This window comes from Geotrypetes seraphini, chromosome 3 (genome assembly GCF_902459505.1).
Source record: "Geotrypetes seraphini chromosome 3, aGeoSer1.1, whole genome shotgun sequence".
Classification (NCBI taxonomy): Eukaryota; Metazoa; Chordata; class Amphibia; order Gymnophiona; family Dermophiidae; genus Geotrypetes; species Geotrypetes seraphini.
The window spans coordinates 195,655,415-195,673,697 of NC_047086.1; the positions used below are offsets into that span (position 1 = coordinate 195,655,415).

The window sequence follows — 18,283 nt, forward strand, 5'->3', positions numbered from 1 at the left end:
AAACCGTCCCTTCTGCCTCAATGCGCCAAATGCCTGGAATAACCTGCCTGACTCGGTATGTTGAGCTCTGTCTCTGGTATATTCAAATCCATGCTGAAAGACCACTTTTGTGAAGCTGTATTTAAGTCCTAATCCAACCAACTTGTAGAACACTCATTTCTGATTGCACCCATTCCCTCTATATACCCCTACCCTATCCACCCTACCTGAGCAGCAGGTATAGATTCACCTTTTTGTTCTGTGTGTGTGTGTTTGCGTCATAATTAGACTGTAAGCTTTTTAGGGCTGGAACTGTCTCTTGTGTGTTTGCTGCATGCAACTGGTAGTGCTATAGAAATAATAAATAGTAGAAGTAGGGTGCTGAACTCAAAACTCACAACAAATTTCTCCTCACCCAGCAAAGAAAAACAAAATACATCTGGTAGTGAATGACCAGCCTGTATCTAAATGTCAAGAGCAGGGAAGGTAATGTGGACAAATCAAAAGCTGCCACTCTCTCTTCCCCCTCACAATTTCTCAGCATCATACTCTCTCTCTTTCTCCATTCAGGCCATCTACAGTACTTTTCTCCAATCTGCCCCTCAGCTCACGTAGCCCAGCACCCATTTTTACCTCCTGTGGGATATAATGAGGAATAATATTTTGAATTGTTGTGAGGAATTGGAAAAATGTAACTCTCCTTTCCCCTTCAGTTTAATCCCTGACCATAGCCCCTCTAAATTCCAGAGCTGCCAAGAGAAAGTACTGTATTTTTCCGCACCATAAGAAACACCTGACCATAAGATGCACCCTAGATTTAGAAGAGGAAAATGAGAAAAATAACATTCTGAACCAAATTCTCCCTGCCAGGCTCTGCACCCAACCCCACACTCCTTGCCAAGCTCTGCATCCTGCCCCCTTCCCTGCCAGGCTCTGTACCATGTCCCCCCTCTGGTGGTCTAGTAGTAGGCCGGGACAGGGCACAGGGCAGACAGGGACTGGCAGACAGGTAGGGACAGGGCATGTAGGCAGGCAGGCCTCCCCCCTCCCAGGCAGGCAGACCTCCCCCCTCCCAGGCAGCCCCCCTCCTCCCAGGCAACCCTGTAGGCAGGCCCAGCCTCTCCCTGCTCTCTTCCTATTTTTTATCATTCTGGCGCTCTCCCTCGCTGGATGCAGCTTCCTGGTCCCCATGAGCAGTAACTGCAGCTGCAGCTGCTGAGTCCTCTTCTTTTTCCTTGCGGCAGAGCGGGGCACAAAGCTGCCTGCCTGGTTCTGCGCTGCTTCAGGAAGCGGTGCGAGACCGGGCAGGCAGCCTTGTGTGCCGCTCTGCCGCACGGAAAAAGAAAAGGACTCAGCGGCAGCCGCAGCAGTGGTCACTGCTCGCAGAGACCAGGCAGACAGTCACATCCAGCAAGGGAGGGCGTCAGAATGAAAAAAAAGGTAATGGGGGTGGGGGCATATTCGCTCCATAAGACGCACCCTTATTTCCACCCCCTTTTTAGGGGTGGAAAAAATGTATCTTATGGAGTGAAAAATAAGGTAAGTTTTAAAAGGGAGATTTCCAGTTCATGGAATTCCATGCTTCCATAACCTTGTTCCCGTTGCCCATCCTTCTAATGAAACACTTTATTTATCCCTGTGACTGCAGAGTTGGAAGAAAACAGCAGATATCCAAAGCTGACCCAGTTCAATTAGCAATATAAATACATTCCTACCCAGTGATTCTTGGGCTTGCTCAGTTATGGGGAGCAATTGATAGAGTCAAACCATGCCTCAAAAAAATCAGAAAATTATATTTTCTTTGTTCTTGATTTGTTTTCCCCTAATTTCACCTCTCCTGCCACTTCCATCCTCCAACCTGATCTTCTCTCTTCTCAGAATCCTTTTCTCAGCCCCCTGATCCTTGACCCCCCCCCCCCAGTTCATATTCCTGTCCTCATTTGCTTTTCTTTCTTCAGCACATCCCTTACCTACTTATCTTTGCATCATAGCCCATGCCCCCCCCAGCTTGCATTGACTACAGCTCTGTTCTCCCTTTCATGGTCCATGTGTCTTCCTATGAAAACAAAAACTGTGGATACAGATGTTCTGGAGATAATTTATTAAACACTGACATATAAAACCATGAAAATTCAATTTAAAAAGTACTATGATAAAAAAATAGTGTGATATAAATCCAACTGGACCCTACACGGTCCGTGTTTCGGCGAACATGCCTTCCTCAGGTGTCTACATATAAAGAATTGGACCTCGCATATAAAGAATTGGACTGAAAACAGTCTATTGTCTTTAAACATGTGAGCAAAGAACACCGCAGACATACCTGTAACCTTCAGAAGTAGTTATTTCAGTTAATTATGCTACTGAAATACATTAGAGCACCAATATACCTGCTACTGGGAAACTGGAACAAGATTATCTGTTTTCAGATTCCTGCACATGCACCACATGCCAATAGAATCCTTCTCCTCAGTTGCTGATGCAGAACATGTCTCTCACCTGATAACATAGGGAACTGCAAAAAAACATGCAGACAAAAACTGACAGTAGAGAAATACCAGACTCTGCATGTCGTGCAACACCAGAGAAATAGAAAGAAATGCATGTCCTCCTGTACAGTGCAAAAAAAAGCTGACAGATATAAATTTTCAACACCAATATGATTCAATCACTAAAATTAAAATAACATAATTTTCCTACCTTTGTAGTTTGGTAATTTTATTGTTCTAGTCATCTTTTCCCCAATCTTTAGCTCTGCTTTCCTCTGTGCTTTTTAACACTGCTTCTAGGGCCTCTTTTCCATTTCCTATTTCTTTTCTCACCTCCTGCCCTATGTCTGTTTGGCACTAATCTTTCACATTCAGCTTTCTTCAGTTTCTCTGCCTCCTTCTCAGATCTAGCTTGTTTTTTCTCTCTCTCTCTCTCTCTTCCTTTCATTTACAGCATGTCTCTCCCCCCCCCTTCCCTTTATATGCAGCATGGATTCATTCCTCTCTGTTGGACTAGTATCTTTTCCTATATTCCTTCTCCTACCCCTCAGGCCTCTCTCCCCCCTATGCTTTGATTCTAAAAACTTAGCAGTTGCCGGCAACTATTATAACAGGCCTTCCTCTTACCATCTTTCTCTCTGCCACATCCCTCCCAAGTGGCAAAAGGAAGTCACATCAAAAGAAAGGACCTTCATCCCCCAGGGCGTGATGCTTAGCCCCTCCCACCTTGACACCCCATGCCTAAGAGCTAGATTCATTAACCTTACCGCTCCGTGGGCGATCTGATCCGATCCGTGGCTGGGCGACTGATCCACAACGTGTCCTCATGCAAATGGGGGCGATCGGAGGCATGCCTCACACCAACCACACAGATCGCTGAAGAGCGATCCCGACGCATGCGCAGACCATCTTCTTTGCCTGTTCACACACGGATCACCCAAAAAGTCCTCTCTCCTATTGAAAGTGTAGCGTCTTGTGGATAAGGTAGTGAAGCAGAAGCGCTTCTACTAAATTGTATTTGTGCAACAGAAGAGGCTGTGAAGACCTGATTATGGCAACTGTCAGCCACAGGGCCCTGGTTATTTACCTCCATAGATAATACAAGTCGAGTTTGTCACATCTTCAGACACAGCTCGCGAGCCCATGGTTTTAACCCACGGGTTTAAAGCGGGGTTGCACTGCGGCGTGTTCTGGAACAGAACAGAACATGCCATAGCGCAGCCCCGTTTTAAAACTGTGGGTTAAAACCATGGGCTCGCACTGCAGGGAAGAGTGGCAGAGAGCAGGAGAGTTGGGGGAAGTATGGTTTGGGCTGGGATTTCAGGGTGGCAAAGAGCAAGATAGTTGGCAAGGACATGAGCGACTGGTCCTCAGCAGTCGCTTCTTTTTGGATTGGCCAGCCCTGTCCGTGCTCCTTCTTCTCTTTAGTGAATCGCTGCCTTCCTATTTTGCATGCCATTTCCCCTCATTTGCATGCGCAGATCGTATCGTATCAGAGGTTGATTGGCCACGAGGCTAGTGAATCGGGTCAGTACACGATCGGTGGGCTTAGTGAATCTAGCCCTACGTTTGTTTCCCTGGGCCTACCTCTCTCCCTTTGCAGCTCCTGTTCAAAATAAGTTTAGTCCGGGAAGTCTTGTGAAACATTCGATTATCTTTGTAGGACCACTAAGTCTAGGTCGGCCCACATTCCACCCTAACCACTCCTCCAGATGTGCCCCTTTTAGCACTGGGCACACAGTGGCATTCAGAGCCCTAAAAGTCCATGGATACATCCAGAAAGTCGGGTTCATTATTGGCACTTGGACGACCTGTCTTTTAGGCCGTCCAAGTGCCAACTTGGGCAGGTTTTCAGACATGTTTAAGTTTTGATTATGAGCCCCATGGCCTCATTCACATATGCAGACATCCAGGAAAACCCAGACATGTCCTATTTTTAGAGGACTGTATGGGAGCCCAGAGGGATTTCCAAAACTTGGCAGTTTGTCTGGATTTTGGAAGTCCTCAAGCTTGAGGACGTTTCTAGAGACCCTCTGCGCATGCACGGACATCAATGAGATTATGTCATATGTGCATGTGGACCCACGTGACATTGGATCGACGCATGCGCAGAGGCCCTCCATATCTCGGGGAAGGAGACAGGAAGTTTGACGGAGGGGTGGGGCTGGGAGCAGAACAAGGCAGAGCTGGGGGCTCGCCCTCTCTTTCCTTCTCCACTCCATTTGAATTTCCTTCTTCCTCTTCTCTTGACATCCGTCCATATGCAGTTCCTCCTCCCTCTTTAACTTCATCCATGTGTAGTATTTAATTTCTTTCTTCCCTCTCTTTTCCCTTCCCTGCTTCTTCATTCTGACATTGGAGAGAAAGTTCCGGGCCACCCGACCTTCTATCTGACATTAGAATTGACGTCGGGGGAAAGCTTGTGGGCCGGCGGCGTGCAATTGCTGCACGCGCCTGACCCTTTCTTTCCCAGAGTTGTGGTGGTGGCGGGGGATAATTAAATGGAGCTGGCGGGTGGCCGGGGGTGGGGGTGGCGGTGGACCGGATGAGGAATTGGCAACAGGTTGGCTTAGGAGCAGGCAGGCTTCGGCATGGGTCGGCTTTGAGGGAGGGAGGGAGGAAGGGGGTGGGACAAAAACTGTAAGGCAGTGAGGGGAGGGGGCACAAACTCGGGACACAGAAGGAAGGGAGGGGGCATTAATAGGGAAAACAGTAAATGCAGCCATTTTACACAAGGGAGGGAGGAAGGTGGCACTAACTTGGGATATAGGAAGGAGGAACGGAGGGAGGGGGCACTAACTTGGGACATAGGAAGGAGGGAGGGAGGAAGGGGGCACTAATTTGGGACATAGGAAGGAGGGAGAGAGGGAATAGAAAAGGACAATTGTTGGGCCTAAGTGTGTAAGTGAGAGGGAAAGAGATGGTGCACATGGGGAAAGGAAGAGGAAAATTGGGCATCGAGAGGAATGAGGTAGAGATGCATGGGAAATAGAAGGATGAGGGAGAAATGTTGGATATGGTGATGGAGAGGGAACAGAAAGATAGAATGAAGGGGATGCAAGGGGGAGGAATGTCAGGGCATAGTGATAGAGGGAGAGTTGTGGCATGGTGTTGGAAAGGGGTGATAGAAGGAGAAATGGGCATGAGGCTGGTGGGCAATGGTGGTGAAAAATGCTGCACATGATCTGAGGGATGAGAGAGGAAGAAAAGTTGGACTCCTGGAGGGACAGAGAGAGATGTTTGTTGGGGAATGGAATGAGGTCCAGAGGAGAGGAAGCGTGGAGGCAGAAAGAAATATTGGATGCACAGTCAGAAGGAAGTGCAACCAGAGACTCATGAAATCACCAGACAACATCTAGCCAGGCTAGATGCCGCATGGCCACAGCCATGGCAGACGCTCGAGAGGTCAGCTCAAATGAGTCATAAATGGAGCGCACCATGAATTTCCGGAGTTGGAGCAGACTGGAAATTTGTTGTTGAAAAAGAGGTACCTTACGTTCAGGGATGTATTTTTGTAAGGAGGAGAGTTGTTGCACCAGATGCTTCATGTAGAAGGAGAAGTGAAAGGTGTAATTATTTCCCTGTTGGCCAGCATTGCATTCTGGAAAAGGCGCTTGCCAAACTTATCCATAGTTTTACCCTCTCTGCCAGGAGGGGTGGAGGCATAGACACTGGAGCCCTGAGTTTTCTTTAAGGTGGACTCCACCAGGAGAGATTCATGGGGCAATTGAGGCTTGTCAAACCCTGGGATGGGAATGACCCGATACAAGCTATCCAATTTGCGAGGGGCCCCAGGGACAGTGAGGGGGCTCTCCCAGTTCTTATAAAAAGTTTCCCGTAGGATGTCATGTACTGGACCCAAGCACTACAAGCACCAATTGTGCGGGTCGGTGAGAGAGATTGGGCGTGCACACCGCTGGCACTTCTTAAATCCCGGTTGAGGGGGCATGAAGGGAAACACGGCCTCCGCAAAATCAAAACCGGAGGCCTGTATGGTGGCAACAGGCCCCGCCGGGGCCGGCCCGAAAAAATAACGAAAACTCGATGAGTTTTTTTTTTGAAAAGGAAAATTAACAGGATCCGAAAGGAAAAAACTGAAAAAATAAAAAAAGTACGCGAGCGGGAAGGCAGAACTAAGTTTTCAACAGCCGTTGAAACACATGCGACTTCTTCGCTCCGCGGAAACGAAGAAACTGGGGACCATGCACTCCTCCGTCGGGCGGGAAGGCACTCGCGCATGCGTGGTGCGGCCAACTAGAACTTTCTAGTTAAAAGTGTCCGTACCGGGGCTCCGTCGGTGACGTCACCCATGCGTTAAGAATATGCTGCCTGCTTGTCCTGGGATAAAACAAATTATCAGGTAAAAGTAGGAAAATGTTTTTATTTTCAATTTAGTGATTAAATTATGTCAATTTTAAAAATTTACATCTATTGTTTTTATATTTTGAACTGTTCAGGAAGAAATGCATTTCTTTCTATTTCTTTTGTGGTGCAGAGTCTGGCATATTAGGGTTTTGTTTGTACACAATAGCACTTTTAGTTTGTGGGTTTATATTTGAAAAGGTTTTTTTCTATTTTCTGCATGTGTGATTGAGGCCAGGTGTTCTGGTGGAGATGGAAGACCAGAAACTTTGGTTAGTGTCGTGGCCCTAAGTAGGAAGATATTTGTTGGCTCTCCTTCAGCTTCTTTTTTGGACTCGAAACAGCCCAAACTTAAAAATTAGTGAAAACCACTGTCCTACCGCCTACTGTATTTTAGCAGTGATTTGTATTGAGAGTGGGCATTGAAGAACTCACAACTCTTCGCAGTTTATGCAATGTATGTTGTTTATTAAAATTAAATAGTTACAAAAAAAAAAAAGGGAAACAGGATACTGTGCTAGATGAACCATTGGTCTTTTTGCAGGGTTTTGTATTACTTCTTGATGTATTTTTTTGGCACTGAAGGGGAGTTTTCTGTAGCAGTTACTGAGAAGACATTCCATCTGCTTTGACCTCTCTGAAAAATGCAGAATATAAATGATAGTTAATTAAAATTTTGCATACAGTGTGCTTTATGTAGTTTAATTAAGTGGTTACCATTATGTATTGATAATAAGATTATATTGTATGCATATGAAGAATGAATGGAAGAAATGGTATTACAATTGGTACTATTATTATGGGGTTGGGTCTGGGGCGGAGCTTTGGTGTGGTCTAGGGTGGAGCTTTTTGGATCCCCCCAAACAAAAAGGCATTCCGCTGCCTATGATCCTACCTATGTACATAGTTCAAATAAATCAGTTTAATTTATTAGCCAACCTTGTTTACAGAGGATTTTTTCTGGGGAGAGAAGAGGGAGAACCCACCCGCTAACATGTCTTATCCCTAGGTGGAGGCACAGAGTGCTAACCGAGTGAGGGACTGACAAATACTGCCTTCGAAGGACTCCATCCAAGTCGGGCCCCAAATCCAGAACCGCCCTTAAGGGGGCAGTACATTTAAAAGAGCAGGTTCAAAGAAGTGCGACCAAGATGATAAAGCAGATGGCTAAATGAAAAGACTTAAGAGGTTAGGGCTCTTCAGCTTGGAAAAGAGACAGCTGAGGGGAGATATGATCGAAGTCTACAAAATCCTGAGTGATGTAGAATGGGTACAAGTGGATCTATTTTTTACTGCATCAAGATTTACAAAGACTAGGAGACACTCAATTAAGTTACAGAGTAATACTTTTAAAACCAATAGAGGAAATATTTTTTCACTAAGAGAATAGTTAAGCTCTGGAATGTGTTGCCAGAAGATGTGGTTAATATAGCTAGTTTAAAAAAAAGGTTTGGGCAAGTTCCTGGAGGAAAAGTCCATAAACTGCTGTTGAGACAGACATGGGAGAAGCCACTGCCTGCCCTGGATCGGTGGCATAGAATTCTGCTACTATTTGGATTGGCTTCTGTGAAGACAGGATACTGGGCTAGATGGACCATTAATCTGATTCAGTAAGGCTATTCTTATGTTCAGGCATGCCTTTAATCCTGAAGAAGGAAAGCTAGTGAATGAGGCCTCCCAATTGTCCCAACAAGAATTCATGTGTTACCCTCATAATTGGTCTCTTTCTAAGCCTGAAGGCATTTATTGTTGTATATAGAAAGAAAATGCATATGGGTATGTTTGCTGCTGCAGCTTGAGCCCTGACACCTCCCTGCCCTGCCCTGCCAGTAGCCAACTTAGTATCTGGGAGTAGGAAGGAACCTTTCCTACCCTGTCATCTGGCTGCAATCCTGAAGAGAAAGCAACTAACAGCAGCAATCTTAACAGACACTCAAACCCTGACTGAACAACTGAAAAAAAAAAAAAAAAAAGAAAATATTTTCCGAGTCTTACCCTGAAGTCATTCTGTGGTTTTGTGAAAAAATGTGCTGTGTATTTTCAGTGCTATGTCACATGATCCCCTTGGTTTATGAATAGCAGATTGTAATGACTTTTTAGTGAATGTAAGAAAAGAGAGAGAGGAGACACACATTCAGAGTGAGAGTTCCTACGCAGAAACTTATCTCCATCGCCTTCTCCAAACCTGAAGAGCTTACGGCGGAGGTGGTGAGTAGGTCTGCTCTATGTCTGCGTGTATTTTTTTTCTTAACTTTGACTTTTTATTTATTTATTTTACGTTTCCTGTTTGTGATTTTGATTTGTGGTTTTCGCCTTTGCCGCGTTGTCCCCGAACCCCGCATGCCTGAGCTTTTTTTTTTTTTTTTTTTAACTCCAGTCGGTCTTTCTGGGCAGCAGCCCCTGCGCGACTGAGGCGCGCGCCCCCTCTACGCCTGTAGTCGCAGCCCCCGGCCGTGTCTCCAGCCGGCTGTAGGGCGCACGCGCTCGCGGGCAGCTCCTCCGCGGCTTTTCCCACTCTCCTCTACTGGACTAGGCGCGTGCAGCTCACCAACTCTGATTGCGGGAGATTGCTGCTCTCTCTCTCTCCCCCGCCCCCCCCCCTTGCCTTCTTAAATACTCCAGCCATTTTCTCGGGCTGCGGAGTTGGATGTGTTTGCAGAGGTTCTTAGTTTTTCCTTTTTGTTAAGACCAGGATTTAAAAAGAAGCCTATATCGCTGTTTTGTTCTTTTCCTCCTGCCGCTTCATCTTCGCAAGCTCAAGCAAACTAGAAACTCATTTCGTCTGTCAGTTATTTTTTTTTCCCCAGCTAGAACCACACTGCCTGATAGCTGCACTTAAATTTCCTTCTCAGACAGTGCTTCAAACAGAACTGTTTTCCCTAGTCAGCAAAACTTTTGATTCGCTTCCTCTCCTTTCATTCCTAAAACTTTCAGTTTTCGATTCCCATTTCCCTCTGATTTTGTCTCAATTAAGGAAGGTTTTTACAAAGGGGAAATGGTGCTACCCACGATTTTGTTAGGACCTTGAAAAGAAAACTCATCAATTTCTGGTGGAAACAAATCAAAGCCAAGGGGGGGGGGGAACCCCCATAATGTTTTCAGTTTGTTACTTCTTTTGCTTTCTCTTTGCACTGTTCTTTTTTGTATTTTAAAGCAAGGGCATCAGGATCTGTGGCTACAGGTATCTTCCTCACCGTTCATGGACTAAGTAGTTTCTAGAAGAAACAGGATGTGTGAATCTGAATTGAGGGTTTACCTCTGTTGGGGGAGGGGGGGTTACTTCCCTCAGCCCTCTTTCCTTTTCCCCTCATGTTCAAAGACTTCGAAGCAGTGTCTGCAGCAGTATAGTTCTGCTGGAGGACCAAGAGCTTCCAGTTGTGTACATCAGAGAGAGCTGCTTATGATACGCGGTTGTGGTTGGTTACAGCTCTGTGGTTTGTGTGAACGGGCTTAGAAGATTCCATGCAGGGGATGGAGGGGGAGGGGGTTCCCCTGCATCTCAGACCGGGGCATCTTTTTTTTTCTAGCGATGTGCGATTTGTTGGAAAGGACATGGGACATATATCACCAACATTTCATGCAATTTTTAGCCTATGTTGTAGAGTTTGCACTGTTCAAGCGGCATGAAATCTGTTATACTCTTTTTGGGATTGCCGGGTATTTGTGGCCTGAATTAGCTACTGTTGGATACAGGACGATGGGCTTGATGGAACCTTTTGTCTGTCCCAGTACAGTGATAATTATGTACTTATCAGTGAAGAATGTACCTTTTTGCAAAGAGTATGGCCTCTGTTTCAACAGTGTGTGTGCCACCAATAGTGAATTTTCTTCAGGAACAATGTAGACTATTTAAAAAAAAGTACACACTTTCTCAGTAGTACACATTCATGAATAGTGCACAGCATTTTTGATTGCTCTTGAAAAAGGTTTTAAAAAATTCGGAACAAAACTAAAAATTGTATAAATGGCACAGGAAATAAATAAAACAAAATGTTTTGGCCTGTACAGTGATGTGCAGACCCTACTTTTTACCCTTTGGTATAAATGGCGGTCCTTCTCTTTCTAAGACAGTGGCTTACAATTGGGGATTTTTGATGAAGATCTTGGTATTGATTATGGAGTGTGAAAAATCCTGGCTGCTGGAGACAAACCAGCTTCTCTAAAGAGCATTAGGGCAATTTCTGATTTCACACTGATTGAGTTTTCAGGTCTTCTGTCAGGCACACATCCCTATTATACAGTGCTCCACCAGTGAATCTCCAACTTTGCCTGAAGGACCTCCCCATAAATAGGTCAGAAAGGTCTCATATTCCTGTATAAGCAATGTTTCAGCAATAGAGCCTACCTAGGGCTTTAAATTGTCAGTAAATTTACTATCGGTCAGTGAAAAAAATATAACATGTCTTTTCTTTTGTTTCTACTAATATTTGTGAACAATAGTTTGGAATTATATTAAGAACTTAGCTTATTCCTGTCAGGCTTAGTGCCATGGATAAAGCCTTTTCAGATGAAGGTTAAAGATATAAGGGGAGGGGAGGAGAATCTGGCATTTCAAAATTCAAAGTATTATGCATACAGATAATCTAAGAATCTATAGTTTTGCCCTGACTGCCTTCCTGGATTAAACTTCCAGCATCATTTGATTCTGCTGTACAAATTGGTACACATGGCATGTGGATTAATGGGGGTGGAAATTGGATTTTAGATTTAATTGCTTGCTTTTCCAAATCCAAGATCAAGACACGTTATAGTAGGTATTTCCCTATCCCCAGAGGGCTTGCAATCTAAATTTGTACCAGAGGGTAAAATAATTTGTCCAAGGTCACAAGGAGCATCAGGATTTGAACCCCAGCTTCCCTGGTTTCATTCTGGTGTATAAAATGCTATAGCCCTTATAAGAACAGAAGAAATAGGCCTTTTGCTGTGTCTTCAAATGGGTTCGTTTTGCATATACCCGACAGTAATGAGCATCACTCCTAAACCAGGGTATATGAATTTTACTGATCTCATATAGCCATGTCCCAGATATAAGGATACACTTCTCCCTCCATATTTGCAGATTTATTACTCGCGACTTCAATTATTCACGGTTTTTATCTTGCTGGTTCCTCCCCCAAATGACATTATTCCAGTCTCACCAGCATCCTCGTGATGCGTGTCACACTCCGCTCCCCATTTCATCCTTGCCGTTCTGTCACATGGTCTATTCACATGGCTTTTCCCACTGCTCGCCACTACTGCTTGATTCTTATTGCACTGGCTGTGCTCTGACTTTATGTATGCCCCTCCCCTTTTTGTTCACCCCTCTTGGCTTCACTTTTCTCCATGTTTTAGTCAATCGTGCCCATTGTGTTTTCACATTGTTTCCTGCCATTTTTGTATGCTATTGATCCATATTGTGGTTTTTCTGTATATTTTAACGTTTATTGTTTTTTTTACTCTTTAGCATACAGTATTTTGGATGCAATAACATATAAAAAGTTATTTGCGATCTTTCCGTATTCGCGGGTCAGCTCCACCCCTAACCCCCGCGAATACGAAGGGAGAAGTGTGTACTTATCAGAAAGCTAAACCTTCAGCATACTATATCACACACAAGAAGTCCTTATAATTTTCTGAATTTTGCTTTATTGAGTAAATATAGTAGATGTACTCACAATTAGCAGGTTTCTTAGAGATTGGCAGCCTCTGGGTACAAGCTTCTTGGTTTCAATCTGATGTAGAAATAGGTGAAGGTTTAAAGAGCAGGAATGAGGAAAGGGCAGAACAATGAAGTATACTAGATGCCAGGAAAGAAATGTAGAATTACTCTTGTGTGAGATCAGATGCTTATGGTGAATAGATAGTTCTCTAATCAAAGGAGAGATGGGGGTGTCAGCTATGTGTAGCTGATGCAGGCAGGAGCACAAGTGACCCTGAACAAAAGGACTTAGGAGCACCCAAGGCAAGAGGAGAGGTGCAAGAGAGAGACTAGTAGGAACAGAGCTTAGCACCAGGTAGCAGAAGAAAGGTCACATTTGCTGAACTTGTCAGAGCAAAGATATAGAAATGATCAGGAAGTGAGACAAAGGAATACAAGCTTAGTTGAGAGGAAAGGGGAGGTCTTGCATGAGAGACCACTAGAAACACAGCTTGTACAGGTGAGCAGAAGTGGCTGCAGCATATGTGAGACTGCATTGTCCACAATGCCTAGCTCACATGCCCTCTCAAGAAGAGACTGTAGCAATAAAATTATATGATGTCCGGACAAAATAAAATTCTTCCTAGCAACCCCCAAAGACAAAATCAAAGATATTACAATTCAAGTAAAAGGATCCGTTTTCCCCCTTGAACAAACCTTAAAAATACTGGGAGTCACACTGGACAAACATCTATCCCTTGATAAACACACTGATAATACTGTCAGAAAAAGTATCTCGGTGCTCTAGAAACTCCGCACCATAAAAAAATACTTTCATGACACTTCATTCCGCCTGCTAGTACAATCCTCCATCCTTAGCATACTGGACTATTGCAATATCATTTACTTGAGCTCCACAAAAAAAACAATCAGGAGACTCAAAATGATCCAGAACGCTGTCCGCCTCATATTCGGCCTGAAAAAATGGGAACACATCACCCCTTTCTACCACAAACTCCATTGGCTACCATTAGAATCCAGAGTCCTATTCAAATTCGCCTGCTTCTGCTATAAAACAGTATTTGGTTTATCCCCAAGCTACATCATCCCTCACTTCTCCCTGAATCACAACATCAAGGACTCCCGCAGAATCCAACTCTTCGCCTACCCCTCCCTAAAACTTTGCCACTCTAAAAAATTCCTCAACAAAACCTTCGCCTTCCAAGCCACCAAGCTAAACCCATGGTTATCCCAAATGGCCCTCAAGGCCCCCAACTACCTCGGCTTTAGAAAACTACTCAAAACCCGCCTCTTCCAAGACCAGGATCCTAATGCCCCTTCCTAACTAAATAACCCTCTCCCCTCTACTTCCTCTCCCTCACCCCCCCTGGCAACTTTGATCAATTTGAAATTGAACTGCTTGTAACCCCGCTCAATTGATGTAAACCACTTGTAACTCTGTTTAATTGATGTGAACCGCCTAGAACTCTTCTGGGTATGGCAGTATACAAAAATAAAGTTATTATTATTACATACAGCCTATTTTAGGGTCCTGTCACAACCAGGGTACTGCTGCCAGGTGTATAATATGAAATATAATCTAAGTCTCTCAAATTTACTGCTGACATTTGCAGTAGTACTTGTATTGTACCAAAGAGAACTTCCTTCTGGTGTGCATAAAATATAACTTGTAGTGTCAGATTTATGCATATTGTAGTTCCTTAGCTGTAACATTTATTTTATTTATTTATAAAACAATGATATACCATCCATCACACTATGTAGTGTTGCTAATTGGTTTGCAATCTAAAGAAAAGAAAACAGGAAATGAGGCAGAAAACAAAAGCCAGTTTAATAGATGAAGAAAGAAATGCAGCTCTCAGAAATATGTAAAGTTAAATGGAGAAGTTGAGGCAGTCAGATGGTTTTCTTGGGTGATCTGAAATAACCAAACCATAATAGGTTTTAAAAATTTTTTTATGAAATGATAGTTCAAGTCTGAAATCCAATGGAAGAAAACTCTGTATGTGAGGTCCGACATAACCGAATGTGGCGTGATGAGTAATATCTAAACATAGCCAAGTGTGAGAAGGAAGAAATAGGAAAGCCTGTTGCAATGAAGGCAAGGCCTGTGAGGCATTGAGTATGGCCCCATGATTAAGTAGGAAATACATTTTTCAGATTAATAGTTTTCTGTGCTTTTAGAGAATATTCATAACCCGTGCAATCTATAAAGGCTCATATTTGGGGGCATGCAAACTAAGTACCGTATTTTCACGCATATAACATGCGCGTTATACATGATTTTACAAACCGAGCATTACCATGCATGTTATATGCGTGAGCGCGTTTTACAATTTTTTTTTACATTGCTGGTTCCCCCCCTCCCATGACGTCCGATTCATCCCCCCAGCCCTGAAAGCCTGATGCCCCACCCCGAAGGACCGCTGGTCCCCCCACCCTGAAGGACCGTTCGCACCCCCCCCGACGTCCGATTCATCCCCCAGCCCCCCCCCGCACCGTTTGCGGTGGAGAAGCAGCCTACCGTGGGTTCGCAATGCCAGTGAGCCCTGCTGCTTCCTCTGCCGGCGGTCCCGCCCCTTCTCTGAGCCCTGCGCTGCTTTCTCTGCTGAGGTCCCGCCCCTTCTCTGACGTCGGAGAAAGGGCGGGACCGCAGCATAGGAAGCAGCGCAGGGCTCAGAGAAGGGGCGGGACCGCCGGCAGAGGAAGCAGCAAGGCTTACTGACGTCGCAAACCCACGGTAGGCTGCTTCTCCACCGCAAACGGTGCAGGGGGGCTGGGGGATGAATCGGACGTCGGGGAGGTGTGAGTGGTCCTTCAGGGTGGGGGGGCCAGTGGTCCTTCGGGGTGGGGCATCAGGCTTTCAGGGTGGGGCGGGCCTTCAAGGGGGGGGACAGGACTTCAAGGGCAGGGCGGCGAGAGGAGAGTCAGGGTGGCAAGCAGCATGCGCGGTATACGCGTGGGCGCGCTATACCAAAATTTTCTTACATAAATTCCTTGTTCCTGTGCGCTATACCCGTGTGCGCATTATATGCGTGAAAATACGGTAGTTAATGAATCATTAATCAATTATTGACGTTTTTTAGCACTAATGTGGATTTTCCTATGTGCTATTCCAGGGGTGCCCACACTTTATGGGCTTGCGAGCTACTTTTATAATGACTAAGTCAAAATGATCTACCAACAATAAAATAAAAAAAAAACACAAAGCACACTGAAAGGCAGAGAAAATGTTAATTATTCATATTCCGGGTTTTTTCAAAGAGGTCACGGCAGATGACTCTATGCAATGTCACCTCAGTAACAAAATACAAAAATAGACAAATACACCCCCTCCCTTTTTACTAAACCACAATAGTAGGTTTTAGCACAGGGAGTTATGCTGAATGCCTCGTGCTGCTCTCAATGCTCATAGGCTCCCTGTGCTAAAAAATGCTATTGCGGTTTAGTAAAAGGGAGCCATAGTGCAAAATATAGACAGCAGATATAAATTCTCAAAACCGACACATTTTGATCACTAAATTGAAAATAAAATCATTTTTCCTACCTTTGCTGTTTGGTGATTTCATGAGTCTCTGGTTGCACTTTCTTCTTCTGACTGTGCATCCAATCTTTCTTCCTTTCTTTCAGCCTCCTGTATGTTTCCTCTCCTCCAGACCTCATTCTCTCCCCCAACTTTTTCTTTCTGTCTCCCTGTTCCCCCTTCTTTCTGTCTCCCTGTCTGCCCCCTTTCTTTCTTTCTCCGTGCCCTCCCCCAAGCCACTCGGTTTGCTGCCACCGCCATCGGGGAACAGCCCCCAAGCCACCGCCGTCCCAAGCTTTCTCTGCAGAAGCATCGCGCTGACCAGCATTCCTGACATCAATTCTGACGTAGGAGAGGAAGTTCCGGGCCAACAAGGCATTTCTCCTCATTCCATCCAGCCTGAGCCCCATCTCTCCTTGATCCAGCATTTCCCTTCTGTGTCTGTCAGAATTACCATTCCACCTATTTTCCGGCATCACCCTTCTTTGTGTCCATCTCACCTATATTCCTATATCACCACTTTTTCAGAATCTTCATTTGTCTCTGTCCTTGTCTTTACCCCATGTTCACCATTTGCCCTTTCAATGTCTTTATCTCCCCCCCCCCCCACACACTTTTTCAGCATTACTTCTATGTCTCTATTTCACCTCCTCTTCATGTCCCCTCTGTATCTCTATCCTTATTCAGTAGGTCCTGCTTACTCTTTCTCTTCTTTGTGTCACTATCTCCATTTCAGCTTTCCCCCCTTTTCCTTTGTTAATGCACCCTGTAGCCAGAATCTTTCCACCCTCCCTCCATTCCGGCCCAGCCCAGTATGAAATATTTCCTTTTGTTTCCCTCCCCTCTTTCTTTCTCTCTCTCTTCTGCTCCCTCACCCACGAGTCCTGCATCTGGCCCTCTCCCTTCTACCTGCACCTAGCAAAAAAACCCTGCTCCGCGGCTCTCTTAAGCAACTCGTCAGCAGCGGTGATCAAGACAAGCTGCCGACATCGAGGCCTTCCCTCTACAAGTCCTGCCTTTGTGGAAAAAGGAAGTTGAAACAAGCGGGACTCGCAGAGGGTAGGCCCCGATGTCAGAAGCTTGTGTCGATCGCTGCTGCTGAGTTGCCGAAGAGAGCCATGGAGCAGGGGGTGTAGCCGGAAGCAGGTAGAAGGGAGAGGGCTGCTGGAAAGTTCCGGAGTATGACACCGACCCGGGCCAGGATGATTTCTTTTTCAGGCTGTTGCTGCTGCTGCTGCCGCCACGCCACCACACCCCCCCCCCCCAAATGACAAAAACAGCCTAATGCCCGGCGTCGGCGTCTTTGACGTCGGGGAGAGGAAGGCTGATAGGCCCGGTAGATCGGGACGGCAACACGAGTCTATCACAGAGCCCGGGATGGGCTCTGCGATCGACTCACGTTGCCTTCCTGAGCTACCGGTCGATCGCGATCGACGCGTTGGGTACCCCTGTGCTATTCTATAATACTGTGTGCCAAATAAAAAAATAAAGCTTAAGTTCGGGGAGGGGGGGAAGAAGGAGGAGAATTGTTGGTTTTATTTGAGAGGGGCTATAAGAACACAGGTTTTCTATCTGTTGTTTACATCAGTGTTCTTCAACCTTTTTACACCTATGGACCGGCGGAAATAAAATAATTATTTTGTGGACCGGCAAACTACTAGGACTGAAATTAAAAAACCCCGTTTCCACCCCGTCTCTGCGAGCTTGGGGCCCACAAACCATCTGATCCAATCCGCATAAGCCTCAGTTATGATTTTAGATTGAATGTATTTTATTAAAGTATAAAAAGAAACAATATTCTGTACAATTGTCATTTTATAAATACAAATAATACAGAGCAAGGATCAACAAAACCCCTGTCTCCCCTCCACATATATCCCCTCTGCTATCAAGAAAACTGAATAAGCCAAATTATTACAGAATGCTACACAGAAATATGCTAACAGAATACCGCAGTGACACATGACAGGAATAGTGTTAGAGGAGTGCAACCAGGGCAGCTGCCCCCTGATCAGAGAGAACCCTAAGCCAGCTGGAAGCTAAAGAAGCACTGCCTAGGCTTTGCAGTCCCCAGTTATGTCTAACACCAGCTCTAGCAGGATATATATTTCAAATCTGATATACTGTATTCTAATCACAAAATAGAAATAAAATTATTTTTTTCTACCTTTTGTTGTCTCTGGTTTCTGCTTTCATCTTCTTTTCACTCTCTTCCTTCCAGCGTCTGCCCTCTCTGTCTCTTCAATCCAGCATCTGCCCCTTCCATCCACTGACTGCCCTCTCCCCCTT

The 18,283-nt window shown here is 45.2% G+C and overlaps 1 protein-coding gene across 2 annotated transcripts in view; it reads left to right on the plus strand.

The window, feature by feature from the left end:
• The first annotated feature begins 8,791 nt into the window (after positions 1 to 8,791).
• The window catches only part of RARG (retinoic acid receptor gamma), a 343,469-nt gene continuing 333,977 nt past the window's right edge, over positions 8,792 to 18,283 (plus strand). Inside the window, exon 1 of one of the 2 annotated variants that reach the window (XM_033937126.1) lies at positions 8,792 to 9,038. The gene's annotated coding sequence lies outside the window, so the exon portion shown is untranslated. The remainder of the gene's footprint in view (positions 9,039 to 18,283) is intronic. The other variant, XM_033937127.1, reaches the window with a different exon arrangement.